Raw genomic sequence first — 16,584 nt, 5'->3', positions numbered from 1 at the left:
AGGCAATTGAAGGTTGTTGGCATAATTCAAGCAAGAGATTAACACTGTCATATTTTTCAACTATAAAATGTTTGCACATAGAGAAAGTTGTAGAAAATAGTAAAGTATCAAGCATGTTCTCCCTACCATGCTTAATCTAATGCCATGCTCCATTCAAATTTCCTTCAAAGTAAGAAAATTATATCGACATGGATGAACTATCCATGTGCTTCACTTCTCACATACTCTCTTGTTCCAAATGTAGCCTCTTTCTCACTTTGTACAATTATCCTTCCCATGCATGCATGCATGCTTTAGTACTATTTCTGAATTAGGTAAATGCCAGTAATGTACACAATGATTCATGTTTTTAACCCCACATTAAACAATATCAAATAACTCAACTTTTCCTGCAACTTGCTTTTATTCAAGTCAGTATTCAAGTTTTCTGATACTATTTGCACCACTTATTTTGTTTGGAATGTTGATTTTCCTTTAATGAACATGGCATGGTACATCTGAATTCCATCATGGATGACATTTTGTGTTGCTTTTATGTTTGTGCTGTTACTAATAATACAAATTCTGAAATGCTCGCGTGTGAATGATTGTGTGCCTCTAATGTGTTCTGGGCTATGTTGCCAGAACTAAAGTCATGCAAGCCTCTAACTGCCTGTACATATCAAAATAGGTATAGATGGCTAGTATGCATGCTATAGAAGCACATTCACATAGAACATATAGTGCTATGAGTTGAGTTGACTGGTATGTCATTCCCAAAAGCCTTAAAGAAGGTAATGGTCACAGATACATAGATAAGAAGGAAAATTATAATAAGAAGAAGGGGTCTCCCATATTTGACAAAAAAAAAATTATAGGGCAAGAAAATTGAGCACATAGAAATAAGCAAAGAATAGAAACCAAAACGACACTAAATTTCCATCTGGAACACATGAGAAGTCAGTGTATGTGTAGAATATAGGGAGTGCATAAGGAGAACAGAAGGTACTGAGGACTAGAAATTTGAATATTTTGGTCTGAGAATGGAGATAAAAATAGAACAAGAAATATAAATCATGCAGCCTTCTATATAGGCAAATGTGGAGAACTGAAACAGGAAATATACTTATAATCAGAGGAGCTGTGAGTTGGAAAGATATTTCTATGAGATGTTAATAGTTAAAGAAATATAAGAGGAATAGAAGATTGTGTGGGAAGACATGGAGTGAAAGGAAAGCCAAACTATATGCTATTCTTGCTTTCTGACGATTAGAGTCTCCAAGCAACAACAATTCAGTATTCAGCAATATTAGTGCAACAAGAAGTCATGGGAAAAAGAAAAGGAAATTAAGCATTGGTGTTTCACTGTGAAACTGTACTTAAAATGTATTCATGATGAGTTAAGAAACACAAAGAAATCATAAATACAGATAAGCATTTTTATGAAGTTGGAATTTCTAGAAAAACATACTGAGATGTAACATGCTAATATATTTCATAGAAATCCGCATCTGGAAGCAAAGAGAATGAGTGCAGAACATTTGACTCCAGCATGTACAAATGTATACACTAATATCTTGCCTCTCTAACCTTAGGAGGAAAGTGAACAGTTCACTCTAGGTCACTAGAGTCAAGTTGAGTAAATACATTCTATGATACTCTCCTCATTAGTTTATTCTGGCAACATTAATATGAAAACTGAATTGTTAAGAGAATAAAGAATAACACTTAGAAAATTTGAAGAATGCAGCCATGACAATGAACCCCTGTAAGACCCTGGGCACATCTATTAACTTTACTGGAAGGGCTGAGAAGAGGCTTGGCTTGAGCCACACAGCCTCATCATGATGTATATCATATTTTTCATGGTGTTATCATTAAGTTCCCATCAAATTCCACTTCACTAAAGCCTTCCACAAAGCCTCCGGCACACAGTGACATGCATTATGTTAGTTCTGTGTCTCCTTCCTTTTCAAGGACACGGTGAGAGGAACAAGGGCACAAGCAGATGGCTTCCCTGAGTGAACGGGAATGAATGTGGGAAAAGATGTGCTCTAAAAGAATCTATGGTGAACTTTTTGTCAGCTCTCTGGGTTTTAGAATTGAAAGCTGAACTCAAGTATCAAGGACCATGCCAGTTGCTAACTGGGCCCCCTAGGAGGAAGTTACCTATCTTCCACCACATCTAAAAACACCTACTACTTATAGCCCTCCTGACCTACTGCTTACAGCCCTCCCCCTAACAGTTCCACACTTGGCTCTTACATGTTCTGACTGAGAGTGGATGAATGGGCAGCAACAGGAAATTATTTTCCATCCTTCCCAAAAATGAAATCACTGGATATATTATACAATGTCACACACTGGTTTCCTTGCATGTATTGTGCAATGACATTATTCCCAATAGGCAGATGGAGACACGAGGGCTCAAAACTTACTCAAGACTTAATGTTTAGTAAGTCAGAAGCCAGAAGTCAAAATTATGTCAGTTTGAGTCCACATCCCTGTTCTTTTGTAAGTAAATAATATGGATGGGAGAAAGCTAGCTCTTGGACTACCCATCATAGTTCTCTCTTTTATGTGCAGAGTTTTCTCTCTCTCTCTCTCTCTCTCTCTCTCTCTCTCTCTCTCTCTCTCTCTCTCTCTCTTTTCAGTTCAATTTTGGTTCCTTTATAGAATTGAAGCCTATGAGCAGATTTGACCACTGGAGGAAATGTTGCTTATTCCAGATGGAAAATACAAAGTAGTAATGACACATAGATGATGGTGAAGAGCAGAGAACAAAGGCTACAAAAACTCAGCAGGAGGGCCAGTTGAAGCTTTCTGAGGACAGCTTTGAGATGAAAATGTAAGAAATATCGAGCACAAAGAAATATAGGAGTGTGTGTCATAGAAAAGAGAAAGTATAAAAAAGGCAAAGCAGCATGAATCAAGCTAGAATCATGGGGAAATTACTAATAATTGGCAGAATTATTGAATAATAAAACATGTTTGGACAGTGAAGAAGTGAAGCCAATGAAATATATAGGATTGGCTTATTCACAGTCCCAAATAAACCAATTTCAAACATCTTAGTAAAAATATAGGCGAGAAAATAGAAACTCTTTTACTTCTCTACACTTTGCACAACTCTGAAGACACTTGATGAAGAACATGATTAAGTTCCTGCATTTGTAAGAAGTATCTGATATCATATTGACCATAATAAAATATAACTAAATCACATATTGATATATTTGTGCAATGTATCTACTGAGTAACTACTATGCATTCCTTCTTAGACATCAAGTATTTATCATTAAACAACATACAAAGCACTCCCCTTGGGATGTTAATGAAGAAGACAGGTGAGTTACCTATTTGCTCAGCATGCTATACTATGCAGCAATACACCACTGCAGGGGCATATGAAGTGACTGCAACATTCATTGTAAATTCCCAATGATTTTGTTTAGGGTGTGATGCCTAAATAGACTGTTGAAGGAGGAATGGGAGTTGGTTTAGCAGAAAAGCATTCCAGACTCAGGGATCAGTCTGTACAAATCAGAGGAGTGAGGCATATTTAAGAGAGTCAAGACAGCCAGTGCAGCTGGATGAGAATCATCCAAGAAAGTGATGATAGGAAATAAGGTTAGAGAACAGTAAAGTATGTGTGAATTTGAGGTCACTGGGTACTTGGAGTTTCCCTGGAAGAGAAACCACTGAAAGGATCTGAGCAAATGTGTAATCCCATTTGGAGTGTAACTAGACTCTTTCATGGAAAACTAGTAAGGAGATGATGAATTATCTTGATAAGTGAACAGTAGTAGTTTGGTGTCTTGGACTTAGAACTAGTAGGTTTTGTCTGGAACACTGACTAGTCTCAACACACAAGGAATGGTGAAAAAAAGAAAATGATGTCAAAGATGACCCTGGATTTGTCTCCTAGGCAACTGGAAAGTAGACAGCAAAGTCCATCATGAAGGCATGTATTCTCTTTGCAGGTTTGCTTGATGTCATTTAAAAGTATCTGAAAGATCCATACTTTTTAATTTGACTAATTTCCTCCACATGTTCTTATAAATGGAACTTCATTATATTTTCACACAACAGTTAAGGATTGAGATCTCCTTGATACACCACATTGGAAGCGTCTCATTAGCACTTGTTGATTTTTAATTCTTCAATGTTCCTTTCCATTTTAAACAGTAAGTCTATTGTTCAGGTCTCAGTCAGGCTACTGAAACTCTCCTAGCCCTCCTGACCATTGATACCATTCTTGATGCATGACACTGTTCAGCCTGTCTTTACTGAATCTATGGGTTTAAAAGTTTAAAAATAAAACTGAAACTAAGAGTATACATTTTCAACTGACATAGCTTGAGACCTAAAACTCACACCAATCATTTAATTTAATATTTATAACCCTGGAACAAAGGCAATGGTATGCCTATACATGGTGAGGAGGAAACTGGAGCAAAGAAATGCTGAGGTGGGTAACCTCTGGTTAAACAGCTCTGTAATAAGTCAGTTAGGCTTTGAAACCAGAAGGAGAATGTTCTCCTATGCATTATTATAATCTCTTTGTGAAATCTGGTGACTTCAGAAATACCAGAATCATTTGCAGATTTTAGGAAGTACTTGGCCCACTTCAGTGTCTGTAGAACACCACTGTCGTCAAGGAGAGGTCAGGAAAACTAAATAATTTTAAACCAATGAAACTATAACAAAATGAGAAACTGGCCTGCTTAAAAGGCTGAAGGTAGACCACTTCTATAGTTTTGTTTTGCCTTTTTTTTTTTTTTTCTTATTTTCACCTTGGGAGTGAAGGATTTAGTGATGAAAGTGGTGTGTGAGGTATCTGAGTGTTCTTTGGAGCTTATCATCATGTCTCTCTGCTTCTGGTCTTTGCTTCATGAATTGCTACTGGCCAGAGAAGGTTGTAAAAAACAAATCTCATTACTTTAGAGATGTGGAAACACTGGATTGTCCTGATGTCTAATGGGAAGTACTGCTCAGTGTGAGTGGAATGCATATTAAGACATAACAATTTTTTTTCTAAATTGATCTGGCAAAAACTATGTGCCCAGAATGTAAAAGCAATAACTAAAACATTTTGGAGTATTTCTAAATGAACATCTGATATCAAGTCAAAGAACAAAAGAAGAAACGCCCAGGGACAGTATAGAAATCTCAGAAACATTTCTTGTAGGCTCTGAAGCTTATGATAGCACAATAGTGAATGGAACATTACGAGCCTAGTGCCTGGTCATATTCTCAACCTGTCTGGAGACTTGATTGTGTTTCTTCCCTGAACTAGAAGTAGGAAAACACCATTTCCAATTTTGATTTGATCATCTGAGTGTCACTGATGTGAATCTGAGTACATACTTCTCTGAGTTTTAGCAATTCCATCTCTGGATACAGGAGGCGTCAACACTGAAGCCTCATTTGCTTCCTCCACTCATTCACATCATGGACTTTTGCTATATAAATTATTAACTCTGTTCTAAGAAAACAAATTATCTTGTACTTATATTGTATTGAATCTACTGCTTATAACAGTCTGGGCTACTTTACATCATCTGCCAGTTGTATCATGAAGGTTCTGGCAATTGGCCACTGTCCTCCACTATCAGATAGCTCCACTGGGCATCTGAAACCATGGACCCATTTGTCATACTATGTCAATTGCATTTGGGCCTGGATAAAGTATAACTTTAATGATCTGGGACCAAAGAAATAAACATATTAAAATTTTCAACTTCACAAATGTTGTAGGCAAATGGATGGAACTAGAAAAGATCATCCTGAATTAGGTAACCCAGATCAAAAATGACATACATGGTATGTACTCAATGATATGTGGATTTTAGTCTAAAAGCTCAGAATACCCATGATACAACTCAAAGACCATATGAAGCTTATCAAGAAGGAAGGCCAAAGTGTGGTAAAGTATGGATACTTCAAACATACTTAGAAGGGAAAACAAAATAATCACGGGAGGCAGAGAGAAAGATAGACCTGAGAGGGAGAGGAGAAGGGGAGAAGAAAAGTATGTGTGTGTGTGTGGGGGGGGGGGGTCAGGACCAGATATGGGAAGAGACAGGAGAGAAGTACAGAGGGCCAGGAGAATGAATAGAAATAAGTAGTAGTGGGGGATGGGGAACTACCAGAAAGTCCCAGATGCCAGGAATTTGAGAGGTTCCCAGGACCCAATGGGATGACCTTAGTTGAAACACCCAACAGCAGAGAGATAGAACCTGAAGAGAGTACCTCCAGTAGATAGACATGACCCCCAGTGGAGTGATGGGGCCACCCACCCATCTAAAACTTTTTAACCCAGAATTGTCCCTGTCTAAAGGAAATGCAGGGACAAAAGTGGAGCAGAGGCTGAAGGAAAGGTCATCCAGAGTGCAATTCATTCTATCCATAGACATCAAACCTTGAAACTGTTGCTGATGCCAAGATGTACTTGCAGATAGAAGCCTGGTAAGGCTGTCCTCTCAGAGACTCTATCAGCACCTGACAAACCAACCACTGGAGTGAACCTGGGGTCCCCAATGGATGAGTTAGGGAACTGGCTGAAGGAGCTGAAGAGGATCACAATTTAATAGGAAAAATAAACAGTATCAATTAACCAGACCCCTCAGAGCTCCCAGGAACTAAACCACCAATCAAAGAGAATACAAGGGACAGTCCATAGCTCCTGCTACATATGCCTCATCTGGCACCACTGGGAGGAGCGGTGCTTGGTCCTTTGGAGGTTTGATGCCCCAGAAGTTGGGGATGAAGAGTGAGGTGAGAGTGGGTGGGTGGGTGGGTGGGGGAATACCCTCTTAGAGGGAGGGGATGGGGTTGAAGGTACATAGAGGGGTGACTGGGAAGGTAGATAACATTTGAAATGTAAACAAATAAAATGATTAATAGAAAAAAAAATCATTGTTTTGCTCAACTTGGTCTGAGTTCTAGTCTGAACTTAGTCACATACTGTTTGTATAGTACTGCCAACCCCAGGCCTTTTCCAGTGAGGCCTTCCAGGGGTCCCAGACCACTGAATTTTGATTCACAATAATGTTTATCATTAATCAGTATATAATAGATAATTAACATGTACATTGAATGTGAATATTAAATAACAGAAGTTTGAATATGAAATCACTTACTTTCTTTTTAATCTCAATCTTAGATATCCATATTTGAAGTGGTCAAAAGGATAGGATAAAGTAATTATGTCAAAAACAAAAAGGAAAATCAATGTCAAAATACTCTTTAAATAACCAGACACCATTGCAATGTTAGCAAGGCTACAATATGAAATGAACTAGTACAAAGAGTAGATCTCTAGCCCATACAAGGCCATTTCCTACTTTGGAAACTGGTATTAGAAGGGAGAAGGGAGAAGTCTAAAGCTTGCTGAGCATCTGAGGTATTCCAATATCTAAGTGTGATGGGATGATAACACGTTGATGAGTGTCTGATGAGAAGCCTGAATTTCCAGATGAGAGAAACAAGGTCCTGTGAAGAGCAAGGTTTATTCATGTTAACTTTTCACATGGGCTTTGTTCTTTTCTCTCTTGTGCCTGAATTTTTGGGTCATTACTGTTAGATGGGGAAGGTTACTGATGTTTATGAATACTCAGAACTAGAAAATGCACTCTTCTACTCCAAGGCTAACTTCACTGGTGTTGAAGTACTATCAGCAAATGACACCAACAAAATTGAGAAGATGAATCTGCAGATTGCCATACACTGATACACATCTAGGAGAGGTGGCAAATATTGCTGATGTGGGTCCCTTAGGAAGGTACTGCTTCTTTGCAAAATAGCCATGTAGTCCTTAGGAGCAGGTGCTATGGAGCATTGCTAAGGGACATTCTAAAAGAGAAGTTAGGTTCTTCAGTTGGTACCTACAACCAGTCAGAACCCAATGGCTGTTCTGAGCAATATCCAGTGTTCTCACATGCCAAGGGCTCATCACATATCACACATGCGTTTTCATTTGTTGAATAAACTGTCAGCAAATACCTGCTAAATAGATTATGAACTAGTCAAGACATGAGAATACAAAAATATAATTGCTAGGAATTCATACCACGAAAAAAATCATGCATAATGACCTCAGAGAAAAGGTGATAAGCTGTGTGTCTTTGGGAGGAGGTGGAAATACTGCAGTACAATTTAATTTTGTGTTGGAATTGAACACATGAAGTAGGCATAAGTGTAATGCAGGCAGATGGAATATTCTAGATCAGAGAGTCATGCAACTGCATGGTTCAATTCCTATCATGAATGGGTAGCAAAAGTTTTCAGGTAGATCTCAAGGAATGATTTCTATATAAAATAAGAGAAATATAGAATGGAATGCTATTGTCCTTTCTTCTTTAAATATGCTATGAGTGAGGGGACTTAAAATTATGATTGCAAGGGTGCTAAGGTGAGCCATAGTTAATAACCTGAGAGTGATTGACAAGAAAGACAGAAAAACTTAGGTGTTGAATGACATTTTCTGCTGCCATAATCCTAATATTAAATGTCTTCAAGCTTGTAGTTAAATAAGAAACATGCAAACTTTAAAAATTATATATATATATATATACATATATATATATATATGTGTGTGTGTGTGTGTGTGTGTGTGTGTGTGTATGTATATATATGTGAGTGTGTATATGTAGGTATATATGTGTGTGTGTATATATATACACACACACACACAAGAGTGTGTATATGTAGGTATGTACAGGGAAGTACAGGTGCCCTCAAAGCCCAGAGGCTGCTGATTACACTGGTGATGCAGTTACAGGAGGTTGTGAACCAATGGATATGAGTGCTCCCGAATGAACTCTGGTCATGAACTCTGGAAGTCTATCATACACAGTCTATTTAATAAATGAGCAATAGCTGATGGAATTGTGCTACTTGCAGAAAAGTATAGGGAAAAGGTAACTTCATGAACCCTAACAGAATAAGTAACTCAGCCCAAGGATTAACCACATAATCTAAAAACAAAGCAAAAACCTTTCCCAGAGAAAGATGCCTTTATCTTTAGCTCAATTATAAAATCAAAGAAATTTGGGTTAGTTCCTTCATTTTCTAGATTTTGAATTATATTTACCTTTCACAAAAGCTCTATTTTTTCCTTATCATTTGTCAAGAGTTTTATACAAATTCTGGTTAATATAATAAGATTAGCACAATAAAAGGCATATAGTTTTAAAGTGGTAAAACTCTCTTATTCAGTTATTATATTGCCATATAAACCCCCACCCCAAATTATAAGGTATCAGAACACATAATTGAATTTAACAAACTCATTGCATGTAGAGTTTATATTAAAAAATGAATGAAATAATCATTAATGAAACATAAAGATATATGGTAAAAGAATAGGCAATCTGACAAAATTGAAGAATCCAGAAACAAAACCACATATGCAAGGTCCTTTTGTTTACTACAACAATATCAAAGTAATTCAGAAGAGGATATAAATCTACTTGCTTGCTGCTATCAGATAGCTGAATGAGAAAAAAAATAACCCTCACCTTTATTTCATATACTATATAGAAAATAAGCATAGGTGAATATATAGCAAACCAAAAAAAAAATAACTTCTAGGGAAAAAAAGATACCATTTCCATACATTGAGATATAGTGTTCCTTTCCTTTTTGTTTAAAAAATCTATTTTCATTTTGATAATATATATGTGTGTGGGAGGGAGTCTGTTAATGTAAGTGGAGGTCCCAGTGAAGGCTAGTGGTGAGGGATTCCCCCTGAGTTTACAAGCAATTATGACCTGCCTGATGTATGTGCTCAGAATCAAACTCTTTTCTAAGAGTAATCCATGCCGTTAACTCCCAAGCTGTCTCTTCCGCCTGGAGATACAAGTTATTTCTTAAACAGGACACAAACACTAAAAAGGCATATCATCACTCCAGAGGAGGCTTCTGTAATCCTGTGTGCACTTGTTGGATAAAAGGTTCATACCAAGAATGCATTAAGAACTCTTACAAGTTATTATCAAAAGGATAAACAACCACTTTAAATATGGCAACAAAAGTTGACCTTATATGTAGATCATGGGTCATGAAAAATGGGTTATAAAACTGCAGTGATTGCTGGGTGTGGTGGCTTACTCCTATAATCCCAGCACTCAGGAGACTGAAGCTTTAGGATTGCTTCAAGGTAAAGGCCAGCCAAGATTTCACTGTGAAGTCTTGCCTCAAAAACTAAATCAAAATCATGCTTGGTGTCACAAATATAACCAACTACCCAGGGCTAGTGAAGTCCTGGATCTTAGAGGAGAACCTACACCCATCACTTCACTAAATGAGGATAATCCCTAAGTACAGTCTATATATTAGTCCTGATATATGTAGCCCTGTGCTCGTTTCAAGGAAATTTCCCTTTGCAACAAACTGAGACCACAACAATCAAATACATTCAAAATGCAAAGTTGTGGAGTCTGGTTTCAATGGCTACATCGATAATACAATTGTCACATTCAAGTCTTGCATCAAGGCAGAGTAAACAGTTCAGAAGAGAAGGCAGAGTAATTAATAGAGCCAGAGGGCCATTATGTTTATTATGAGACTTTCATTCCCAGTACTGTCTGGAGAGACATCCATAAGGTCCCACCAACATGATTAACTAATCATGGGTTGAACAATAGACATGCCTAAGTGGACAAGGGAAGGACAGACTATGAGGCTTCAACTCTACACTAAGAACTACAGACAAATGCTGAGAGTGCTCTTCCCCAGAGAAGATCATGCCAGATGTTGTCCAATACCAAATTGTCAGAACATGTAGCCCTAAAAATGTACATGCAAGTAACATTATTCAGACTGAGAAGGTAATACTCATGTATTTAGGTAAAAAAATATTACATATGACAACAGTTAATGAAAAACAGGCCATTAGTTTTGAAAAGAGCAAGGAAGAGTATATAGAAGGGTTTGGAGGGGAAGCAGGAAAGAAGCAAATGATGCGATTATATTATAATTTCTAAAAGCAAAAGAAGTAGTTTTCTTTTTACTACACACTTATTAGGTTGACTAAAATTTTTAAATAGTTGGTAAAAAAACAAGTACCAGTAAGTATGATTGTAGCTAGGACATAACTAATTCTGCATTATGTATGAATTATTTTCATTCCTTTAAAAGCACCTACAAAGGCCTGGTGAAGTTAAATATCTGCCTATGTTATGACTTTGAAACTCCATTTCTAGGCATATTCTGATAATAAATGTATCCAAAGTCATGAACAAAATATTCATGGCTTAGCTTCATTTTTTTAAAAGAAATGTAACTGAAAATATTCATAATATAAATATTCAAATATTTATAAACTTGAAAAGAACAAATACTTATGGCCTATTTAAACAAGTTGTCTTGCTGGTTTGGGTTTGAATATGAGAGGGAGGTGTAGCAGGGAAGAGCTTGGCAACAGTGATGGCCTTGGATCATCCAGGCTACAGATGTGGTTCTATTCTGCTTAGTCTGGGCTCTATGTTGAGCCTCAGGCTCTGAGGATCTCTGAGCATTGACAGAGACAAGAAATGGCTGGGGAGAGTTCTCATAGATACCTTGATCTCTTCTAATTCCATACAGTGAGTCTTTATTCATACTTTCATGTAGATCATACCTTCTGGAGACCACATTACTGTGCTAAGTATAGGAATACATGTGTGTTTCCACATTGCCACTCACTTGGTGGAGGACGTGTATCCACACCCTAGTGACAGAAAGAGATAAAAGAAGTCATAACAGTGGCAGTCAGCAAGACTTCCTGCTTGTTTTTAAAAAGGAAAAAAAATCTCCTTATGAATATATGGAAGTCTGGGTATTTTGAATCTATTTCTCCATCCACAAGAGAGTCATGCCAGTATGAGGAGAGAGTTGCATAGGTGTCTATTTGATTTTATGCATGTATGAGCTTCTGAATGCTTAGCATGTAAGGATACAGATATGTATATGTGTTTATATATGAGGGCGTCTTTGGCTTTATTTTACTCTAAAAGCTAAGAAGTATCAAAGGATGAGTCAGAAAGGTGAAGGGTTAGCCACTTCATGAATAAAGAATTCATTCAAAAGACGGGTTTATAACTGGTAAGAGGAAGTTTTGAACAATTTCTCGTAAAGTTACAATGGCCCAACCTGCAAAGGAAACCCCTCCTAGCTCTAAAATTCCAGAGTGTTTCCTTGAGTTTGAAAGGTGGCCAAAAAATGACCAAGCATTAAAAAGAGAATGAGGGTGGGGGTAGAGTCAAGGGCATGAATCCATCTGCTTTTCTCCTCCTCTGATCCTTTCTCTCCCTATCATCCATCTGCTTTTCTCCTACTCTGATCCTTTCTCTCCCTATCAAAGTTTGAGATGCTAACTGCTCTTTCAAGGAAGCTAATGGATTTCTACCATGTTTTTCTCTCTGACCATGTTACTCTTTTTTTTTTTTTTTTTTTTAATGTCCTTTCCTTTAGTGTGCCCCAATGCTTGGTTCAACAGAAAGTAGTAACCTTGTCCTAGCCCTTGTCCATTTCTCTTCATGAAGTCGATTGCCTCCCCTGTCAAATGTATATAGTAACTGCTCTCCTAAAGCAGCTATTATAAGCATCCAATGGCCATGAACTGATAGGGCATGTAAAAGTTCTGAATTGTGTGGAAATAGGAAAGATGCCTTAACTGTGGCTCTTCCTTTATGTGACACAGCATGCTTGCTGCCCAAAATATTGTTTAGTGAACAAACATATAAAAAGGAGGAAACTTCAAAGTAAATATTTTAAATGGTAATATAAACTATTTGGTGATAAAAGGGAAATAGATCAGGAGAGATTTCTTTCATGTGTGTGCCATACAGATTCCAAGGAAGGGAGAAGAAAAGCCACCGGATGGAGTGGGTGGGAGATGGAGGCTAGAAGCAAGACAGAGAGAGAACAATTGTAGAGAACAGCTACCCCTCCACCCTTTCTACATCTCAGCCCCACCCCATCTCCACTTTTATGACATATGGCAAACAGTAGTACCTTTAGTAACCAACAGGGGATGGCCCTCCTATGACCTTGTTGACACTGTTGTGCTCAGCCCTACATAGTTAGAGAAAAACAGGCTACCAGTGAGGCAAGGCAGTCTTATCTTACCCCAGATTTGATAGCCATGAGACCTCAATTGCTAAACATGTGATGAATTTGGAATTGTTTGCTTAGTACAATTGTTTTCAAAGAGTTTCTCAGAATTGTAAGCCTCAGACTCTACATATCTGAGGGTAACTATGAACTTCTATCTTGCTGCCCCCATCTCTGAAATACTAAGATAACAGGCATGAGCACCTTGTTCGACTTGTTTGATTCTTTTTAATACTAAAGAAGGCCACAGTCTTCACATATGTTTTTTTTTTTTTTAATTTCAAACCAGCTACTAACTTTAGAGTAAAACTCCAAATGCTGTAACAAGCTTCCACCAGATCAGTGCCCCCAGAGTGACTCAGAGAGTTTCCCTATAAGGCTAGGGTTCAGCTTCACAACTACGGTCAGTCTGGTGTGTTTTCAGCCAGAGCATCAGATTTGGCCAGAACTCCTGTGATTCCAGGGGACTTGGGGAAGTGGATATGTAAGGAAGCAAGGACAGGAACATACAGATAACCTTTGCTAGGCTCCTGATACTTCGCAGGAAATGCAGTCATCTTCACCAGCTTGTCATGACCTGTGGAGTGGAGATGGAGATAAAATCTTGTTTTCTTTTGCTTTGTTTTATTTTTGTGGGTTTTAAAACCAGATTGACCTCTGGGACTCTCTATGTATCCCAAGATGGCTTTGAATTCTGGGTGATTATCTGGCCTCTGCCTCTCAAGTGCTGATATGACAAGGGTCAGCTACTTAGACCCTCCTAAGGAAAAGTCTTTGGGTTCCAGGTATCATGGGATCCTAAAAAGCAAGCTTCAGGCAGTCAGGTAATGAATACCAAAGCTGCCTATCAAAACATGTTTGAAGAAGAAAATGCATTCATTTGAGATTTTAGTCAATTTGAGATTCCTTTCTTTTTCATTTTCTCTATGAAGGTTATAGAAATTCCACTTTCTTACCTGCCACATTATGTTCTTCCAGAGAAATGATTTGTCCCGTGACATGGAAAAACAATGTTAATCATAAAAAGGAGGCTGCCTGTACCTAGCTGGAAAATTATTACATGAAAAGATCTGTAGGTGTCCCTACTTTTGTTGTCTCAAAATGTTCACCTCTTGGGGTTCAATGTTTCCCACCATGAAAACCCCACTGAAAACAGAAACTAGAAAAAATGAACTAAAGGGAAAAATATCTATTTGAATTTTTCTTCTGGTGAACTGACTTTTGTTTTTAGCTATTTTAGGACATTTTCTTGGTAGCTGAAGCATAGCAAACAGATTTGTGTTTCTTTCCCATAGAGACCAAATGTCTTCGACAACCCCTGAAATGGTGCATGTTACAGGGCAAGTACTGCAAAACATTAAAATCAGGGAATAAGAGTTTCAGGAATAGAAGAGGCAGAGGTAGCATCTCTATTGGAGATAGAGTTCTCATGAGCTATCAAGTGGGCTAAGAAGTCCAGGAAGGAGAGAAGAGCCCTCTTCTCCGTGGCTTGTAATGTGTAGAAGTGGGTTTGGAAAAGGCCCATATAACAGTGAACTGCAGGGTTGATTTTATGAGAACCATGGTCTTTCAGGCAGTGAGGAACTGAGCAAGGTGCATAAACTATCAGATTACCGAGTAGGGAGCTGGAATGAATGTCAGGAGGACATCTGAGATAGCTCTGACTAACAATAGGTGATGGTTTTTAATTCATGTTTAGAAGACTAGGAAACTATGGTTCAGAGAGGTTATGCATCCTTCCAGCGTTCAAAAGGTATCACTAGAGGTGAACTTTAGATCACTGCCCATGGAAATGAGTCTTTTTTCCATTGCTTCACATTGCCCCTCCACTTGTGTGTAAGGGACATGTCATGTGTACTTTGGCCAAGCCTCCAGAAGCTGCGGAAAACACAGGGATTCCCCAGCTACACACCCACCTTCGAAGGGCCTGCTTCAAAGCTGCAGTAGATCATTACCCCTGGGACTCCACTTTAGAACTTCCTAATTCAGAGAAATGAAAGCAAAATGACTCACTTTGCATAGCTGTACCCAGAACAGAGTGAAACGAAAATGCTGCACCCATTTTCATCTGTATCCAGATATTTTTAAATACTCCTTTTTGACCCAACACAAAACTAAAACATAGCTACAAAGAAAATAAGCAATAAAGATCACATTTTAAAATTATTATTCTTCAATTACAAAAATTATCATAAGTATTTTGTAATGACAGCCAGGTCAGCAGATTTTCCTTTTCTCTAATAAGTTAGATAACAAATGTATTAGTCTCTGAGATCTGTTGTCTTCCATGATAGATTTCAGTCCTGTTATTCCAGCATGAAATGCTCTGTAACTGGTACATGAGACTGAAAGTGACTCTACTGCAATTACAAGCAGATGACAAAGGTAGAGTTGGCCTGTGGGCCACTACTTTCCCCAATAGAAAGACTTAAAACTATTTTCTATATGTATAATATCAGATATCCAATACCACATTATGTCTTTTTTACCTTCATTTATAGCATATCTGTTCTTTACAAGTTTATTCCTGGTTCCCATGTGGAAAAATGTTCCTTTCTCCATCCGAACAAGGACACTGAATTGCCTCTACTTTGATCTACAGGTCTAACTTGATAAGGACCAGGATGTTTTAGGTGATGGGAAGCTAAACACAGGATGCTCAAGGCTCTGAGCCCTCTTATCCTTCACTTACTCAGGCCAGATGGCCCTCTTCACCATTCTCAGCTCAGGCCCAGCTCCAAGCAGAAGGCAGGAGTGGAACCCATTATCTTTCCCACTGTCTGTTCCCACTTCCTGTGCTCCTCTCATCTGGATGGAATGCAAGTCCTCTGACTTCCTGTTTCTCTGCTTACAGAAGCTCCTAAATGTCACTTTCGGCTTAACCTTCTTTCTGCTTTTTTTCCCCCCTCACTTTTATTTCAGACCTTTGACTGATTACATTTTATTGGGTAAACATAAGTTTTAATGAGCTTTGCTTACTTAAGACTTTCCATCCTGTGGCTCTTTGTTAAGTTACCTGGTCAGAGACAGGCAGTTTACAGGAATATGTAAAGAAGCCAGGAGCTTTGTGGGCAATAGGGACCAATAGGGTCTGTGGTGCAGGCAGTTAAATTCAAATTTCCAACAACTTACTAGCCAAAGAAGTCTAGAAATAGGTTAGTATGGATTAAGTTTACTTAGTATCTTTCAGTTGCAATACTGCATTTAGCTAATTTATTACTTCAGCCAAGTGTGTCATTTTTATTCTTCCAAGATAGAGGATCAGACAGATTAGGCACAACTTGTGGCTATGTTCCTGATTAAGTATAAGACCTAGAAAAGTCATTGTCCTCTGTAAACCTCCATCTCATCTGTAAAATGGAACTAATCCTGTGAATCTTATGGATCTGAGAAGTAAATAGGACTCTTAATGCCCATTTTAAATGCCATCTCCCTCTCTCTTCCCCTGCCACTGCCACAGACTTGGTTCTAACTGAAACTATGTTATCACAAGTCTACTAGCGT

The 16,584-nt window shown here is 38.1% G+C and overlaps 1 long non-coding RNA gene across 1 annotated transcript in view; it reads right to left on the bottom strand.

The window, feature by feature from the left end:
• The window catches only part of LOC115029418 (uncharacterized), a 40,916-nt gene that overhangs the window by 17,577 nt on the left and 6,755 nt on the right, over positions 1–16,584 (bottom strand). The window contains exons 2-3 of the long non-coding RNA XR_003834986.1: positions 14,997–15,060; positions 13,598–13,657 (exon numbers count right to left, since the gene is read on the bottom strand). This is a non-coding gene — a long non-coding RNA (uncharacterized LOC115029418). The remainder of the gene's footprint in view (positions 1–13,597; positions 13,658–14,996; positions 15,061–16,584) is intronic.

Source organism: Mus caroli, unplaced genomic scaffold (assembly GCF_978045245.1).
Source record: "Mus caroli unplaced genomic scaffold, Mus_caroli_1 scaffold_16, whole genome shotgun sequence".
Lineage (NCBI taxonomy): Eukaryota > Metazoa > Chordata > Mammalia > Rodentia > Muridae > Mus > Mus caroli.
The sequence above is the reverse complement of the archived record's forward strand: the minus strand, read 5'-3'. Positions and strand labels throughout refer to the sequence as shown.